Source organism: Anabrus simplex, chromosome 1 (genome assembly GCF_040414725.1).
Source record: "Anabrus simplex isolate iqAnaSimp1 chromosome 1, ASM4041472v1, whole genome shotgun sequence".
NCBI classification, from domain to species: domain Eukaryota; kingdom Metazoa; phylum Arthropoda; class Insecta; order Orthoptera; family Tettigoniidae; genus Anabrus; species Anabrus simplex.
In genome coordinates this window covers 536,368,598-536,374,835 of record NC_090265.1, presented here as the reverse complement: position 1 = coordinate 536,374,835, position 6,238 = coordinate 536,368,598, and positions in this window count along the sequence as shown.

Sequence of the window (6,238 nt, the reverse complement as noted above, 5' to 3'; positions counted from 1 at the left end):
AACACAAAGACGAAAGAGATATACTAAAACAGTGATACATAAAAGACTTTAGATAAAATACAATCAACAAATGCAATGAAATATTTAAAGTCAATACGGAACTGGAATGAAATTCATTACTTGTAATCTTACAGCAAGTTTTTGTTTCAGTTTAGCTTTCACTAAGTAGTGGTCTGAATCAATATCTGCACCTCTATAACAACGAACGTCGTGGACATTTGACACATGCCTTTTATCAATCAATATAGGGTCTATTCAATTCTTGGTATTCCCATCTGATATCTCCCATGTTTCTTTATGAATTCTCTTATGTTCAAATGTAGTACTACTACTGTAATTACCATACCCTTTGCCACAGCAAACTCAATGAGTTGCAATCTATTGTTCTTACTCTCAAAATGTAACCCCCTCTAGGGACACCATGACCTTGACATTGGTGAGGGGTCTTGTGTGCTTGTTGATCCCAAGGGCTGTGCCAGCTCAGGGTTACCCATGCTATACTGGCCTCAGAGTAGGACCAGACAAACAAGGTGTTGCGCAAGTTGCCTGAGAGGTGTCTGTGCTCTTTATACTTCACTTCCATTTCTACCCTTCTATTCCCACTTTCTTAAATTCCATTCCTCTTACAGTCCGATAGATGGGATTATTGCTGCGTACCGAGTATAACAGCCTGACTGAATATTGGCAGGAAATAGTTGGGGAGTTGGAACACTTTTTTCCTTTAGCATGTCATTCCTCTGGTTCATACATTTTGTGGTACCGTACTGCTGGTACGTAACTCACTGGTTCATCATGGATCACGGCTGTCTGTGGCCTGGTCATTGCAACTCTGGAACTTTGGACTGTTAGATCGGCAGCGTTGTACTGTTCATTAAAACTGAGAAGATGTGTGGTTTTTCATTTGAGACCTATTATCTATTTATTGGAGATAATGGAATATTGAGTTTTCTTTTTTTTACTTATATTGTTAAGATTTTTTCTTTGCTTCATATCTTAATTCATCCTTTTTTGTCTATTGGTAATTTACCAATAGCATGTTCAGTTTTGGCTAGTATTTTGGCACAGTTATTTCAATTGGAATCAGAAAAACTCCAATTGTGTTTGGAACTTTCACTTAAGATGGTCTGTTCTATTTCATTTAATGGTAATTTAGTAAGGTTCTTGATAGTTGGATGGAAAGTTTGTGTGGTGATGTCATTGGGAGTATTTAATGTGAAATCATTGCTTTTACTTGCGCCATTCCTACTGACGTCATTGTAATGCCCTGTGTTCACTTCAATTGTGAATACTGTTAAGACAGTCCTTCTGAGGATATAAAAAGGCAGGTGGAGAGTGAGTGTCTGCCATTACAATGCAATTTCCCAAACTGATTGTGACTGATGGTAGGCACGCTGGCCTACCATTACAATGAAAATTCCCTAACGCAGTCGTCATATGAGAAAAGTTTGGTGATTTCTTTGTTGCATTTCTAGGGTAACGTTAAGGGCTATGCAATTTAATACAGTCTTGCTCACAACAGGTACTCTACCTAACCTACAATTCTGTATACAATGTAGAATTCCGTAGCGGGTACATCAGCTAGTAAATAAATAAATAAATTAAGAAATTAAAACAAACTCACCAGTAATAATAAATAAATAAATAAATAAATAAATAAATAAATAAATAAAATTAAATTAAATTAATCGACAAGACTACAACAGGTGGACCTCTAGGATTGATCACTGGAGACCATGGGGACACAAGAGAGGCATTGGAAGACCCCTGAAGAGATGGCTGGACGACATAAAGCTGTTGGCTGGAACACGCTGGTTCCAAGTGGCTCAAGACCGAAGACGATGGAAGCACATGGAAGAGGCCTATATCCAGCAGTGGATTGAAATAGGCTAGAAAAGAAAAAGAAGAAGAAAAAGAAGAAGAAGAAGAAAATCAGTATTTGCAGACGATGCTGAAAGTGATCTCCTTCAGCTGCAATGCAAGCTTCACATCTTGTAATGAGATTTCGAAACACACTTTGTAGTTCATGGACACAGATAGAATGCACAATGTTGCTAATTTCAATTTTTAATATTTCTGCAGTTTGAGGATTATTCCTGTTAATTTTTCCTTTAAGATTTTGCCATAGATAAAAATCACATATGCTTCAATCAGGCAAACGAGGGAGTGATAAGCCTTTACTGATGATCTGATCATCATCATCACCATTGCAGAGAGCCACACGCCGTATGGGCCGTTGCACTATCCTGCTGGAAATAGCCGTACCTTTTCTCTTCTTCGGTCAGTTCAGCAAAAACTGGTTCCAGAATGTTGTGAATATAATGGTCAGAAGTAATCGTGTCCTGAACACATGCTGTTGTTGTTTGAGTCATCAGTCCACAGACTGGTTTGATGCAGCTTTCCATTGTACCCTATCCTGTGCTAACCTTTTCATTTCTACATAACTACTGCATCTTACATCTGCTCTAATCTGCTTGCCATATTCATACCTTGGTCTACCCCTACCGTTCTTACACCCACACTTCCTTCAAAAACCAATTGAACAAATCCTGGGTGTCTTAAGATGTGTCCTGTCATTCTATCTCTTCTTCTCGTCAAATTTAGCCTAATCTATCTCCTCTTGCCAATTCGATTCAGTATCTCTTCATTTGTGATTCGATCTATCCATTTCACCTTCAGCATTCTTTTGTAGCACCACATTTCAAAAGCTTCTATTCTCTTTCTTTCTAAGCTAGTTATCGTCCATGTTTCACTTCCATACAATGCCATGCTCCACACAAAAGTCTTCAAAAACATTTTTCTAATTCCTATATCAATATTTGAAGTGAGCAAATTTCTTAAGAAACCTCTTTCTTGCTTGTGCTAGTCTGTATTTTATGTCCTCCTTACTTCTGCCATCGTTAGTTATTTTACTACCCAAGTAACAATATTCATCTACTTCCTTTAAGACTTCATTTCCTAATCTAATATTTCCTGCATCACCTGCCTCCGTTCGACTGCACTCCATTACTTTTGTTTTGGATTTATTTATTTTCATCTTGTACTCCTTACCCAAGACTTCCTCCATACCATTCAGCAGCTTCTCGAGATCTTCTGCAGTCTCAGATAAAATAACAATATCATCGACAAATCTCAAGCTTTTGATTTCCTCTCCTTGGATTGTGATTCCCTTTCCAAATTCCTCTTTGATTTCCTTTACTGCCTGTTCTATGTAAACATTGAAAAGTAGGGGGGACAAATTGCAGCCTTGCCTCACTCCTTTCTGGATTGCTGCTTCTTTTTCAAAGCCCTCGATTCTTAACACTGCAGACTGATTTTTATACAAATTGTAGATAATTCTTCCTTCTTGGTATCTGATCCTAATCACCTTCAGAATCTTAAATAGCTTGGTCCAATCAACATTATTGAATGCCTTTTCCAGATCCACAAATGCCATGTATGTGGGCTTGTCCTTCTTGATTTGATCCTCTAAGATCAGATGTAAAGTCAGGATTGCTTCACGTTGTAACCCAATGGTCAGTGTAACTTTTCCCGATGCCTCTATCTTATGTTGTTGCGCCACATTGGGCGACCGATTTAATGCAACCAACGGGTTAAACATTCTTTGCCCGATACCTCCATTTTCTAACTCGTCGTTAGGCAGCCTAGTTTGACGAAATGGAGTCGCTCAGCGGATACCTCAGGGTTTAATTATGGCTAGTAGGACATGTAATCCTACTGTAGAATTCGCTTTACGTGAGTCCAAGAAAAATCCGACCCACGGATGTCACCAATCGTTATTCACGACTTTATAATAATCATCGCCGACTACCTTATTAGAGTTTTGACCTCGAGAAACTTGCCATGGTTAAATGAATACTTAATTACACGATGCCTTACTTCGCTATAAATTAACTTACAATCTAGATAATAATTAAAGAACTCATGACACCAGCAATTGTAGAAAAACAACAAAATATTTATTAACAAAATATTAAATTACTAATTTCCATATTATGTAACGCAGTATTCAAATTGACTGGTAATATGTATGAAAAGTGAGTCAGCGCTGGCTCGTATGATAAACAAAATAATATTCAGTATTTAAATTAATAAAATGATCAGTTCCTTTGTGAAGTTGAAATTCAAAAATTACTCATTTACAACAGATCACTGGACATATTCGAGTTCCACCTCGCATTTGAAATGTAAGTAAAACTTCGACACAATAAACTCGTTCCGAAAGTTCACTTTCTTTAGTCTTATATAAGCAATCTCACTTGGATACAATATCCAGCCGCAATGCATCTCAGATACACTAATAAGTTAAGTGTGAATAAATTGGAATTCGTTTAAGTAACTCTAATTGAATTGTAGGAAATGGAAATTAAATCTGAATGTTTTAAGTTAAATTTTAATAAAATCCGAAGTCATGATTTTGTTGCAACGATCTCGTTGTGCATTGAAACTACTTATGAACTAAGGCATTCTTTCCTAGTGCCTGTTAAATACGGCTCCTACTCTAGCCTTTCCCTAGCCGAAGTTCGTTAAAAAAAATCTACGTTTAAACGGAGAATATTATCCGATCTAGCTATCTATCTAACTTCAGCATAATCTTTGGCTGTCCCACACATGCCCTTATCGGTTCAATGTCCCATTAAGTAGTTATATATCAATAACATTCAACCACAATGCAAGCTACATTACTCTCTTGCAATTAACATGGAAGCGCTTAGCTGCGAGGTTTGGAAAAACATAATCTCATATATATCGGTGTCGTAATGCTTCTGGTTAACTACAGCTATTCAAAGTCGTAGAATTCTAATATTCATTATAAAACATCTACACTGAAATATAATTACGTCACGAGCATACATCTATACTAATAAATCCAGTTCGTACCTTGGCTTGTGTAGCTCCAGCGATGTGGGTACTCTTACGCAAATAAAACATAAAATTCACTTATAGTGTGGCACAACTTAACTTGCAGGTACACGATGGTCCTGCATCTCGTAAAACCTTCTCAAATCACTATACACAACTCGAAACTTTCATCCAATTATCATATTCATATTATCATTACAACATCAATCTAATATAAACACCGTAGCCTCCATAATAGTATATCGCGTTCCCAACTTGACGACTACGTTAAAAATACCACACTGTTTCTTAATAAATTTTACAAGTCGCAGATCCTCATAACCTACAGACGAGTTCAATGCCCTTTTTATGGACCAAACAAATGCGTTATTCCATGTTTCTTTCTATACCGCGCACAACCATTCGTGACGTCATCTTTATGCATTACATCAATGAAATCTCTATAATCTCTCATTATGTCAATTGAATAAGCTGTTTCATATTTCTCTTCAAACCTCACGCTTCCTACAAGTATTCTGGTCGATATAGCATAACTTCTGCTATGTTATTCAATCGTAACTAAGACTTAATTATCTCACACTTAGTTGATAATCATCACTTGCATTGCCAAATTATCGGTCTACAATTAGCCATCAGCACATACCTAAGGTACATGTGTAAGCAAACCGAAAATTATGCAATAAAATGTTATGAATGTCTTAGCTCGCTGATAGTTGTCCCTGGTCCAGCTGTTCCATTCCCATTGGATGTAGATGGGTCTTCGGTTCGGTCACGGGTATGACATCTGGAACGTCATCCGCTCCAACGCTCTGGTAGTTCTATCTGGTTACCCGTCGCCTTTTTTCGTCATGGCTCGGTCGGATGGTTACCCGTCGCCTTCCTCGTCATTTCCTGGTCATTTCCTGGTCGTATGGCAAGATGAATTGTTCCCAGGTCGGTCCATCATGTGAATTCAGTGCATCATCTTGATCATCTTCTTGACAGACTCAAAATTGAAGCTAATAATATTACGATATGCTGCCATTTTACTATTCTTCTTTGACGTCGTTTATCCTTAATTTTTTTAATTTCCTTCGTAGCTCTTCGACGTATTCGCAATTTCTTCGTAACGACTTCAGTACTTTTATTTTCGTCTTAACCGATTTTGAATTTTGGTGAAGACTGATACTTTATTCTTATTCAATCGTTGTATTCTTTCTTTTCTTTTATACGCAATCCTTTGCTTCTCCAAATGAAATATTACGATTACGGTGATTACGTCCGCTCTCGATGCCGTGAAAATTTCAAGATGAAGATTTTCAATAATAATGTTTTTCTATTTTTTTGAAAACAATACTGTGCACCGTCCACTGTCCGTCTTACTCGAATACATGACCAT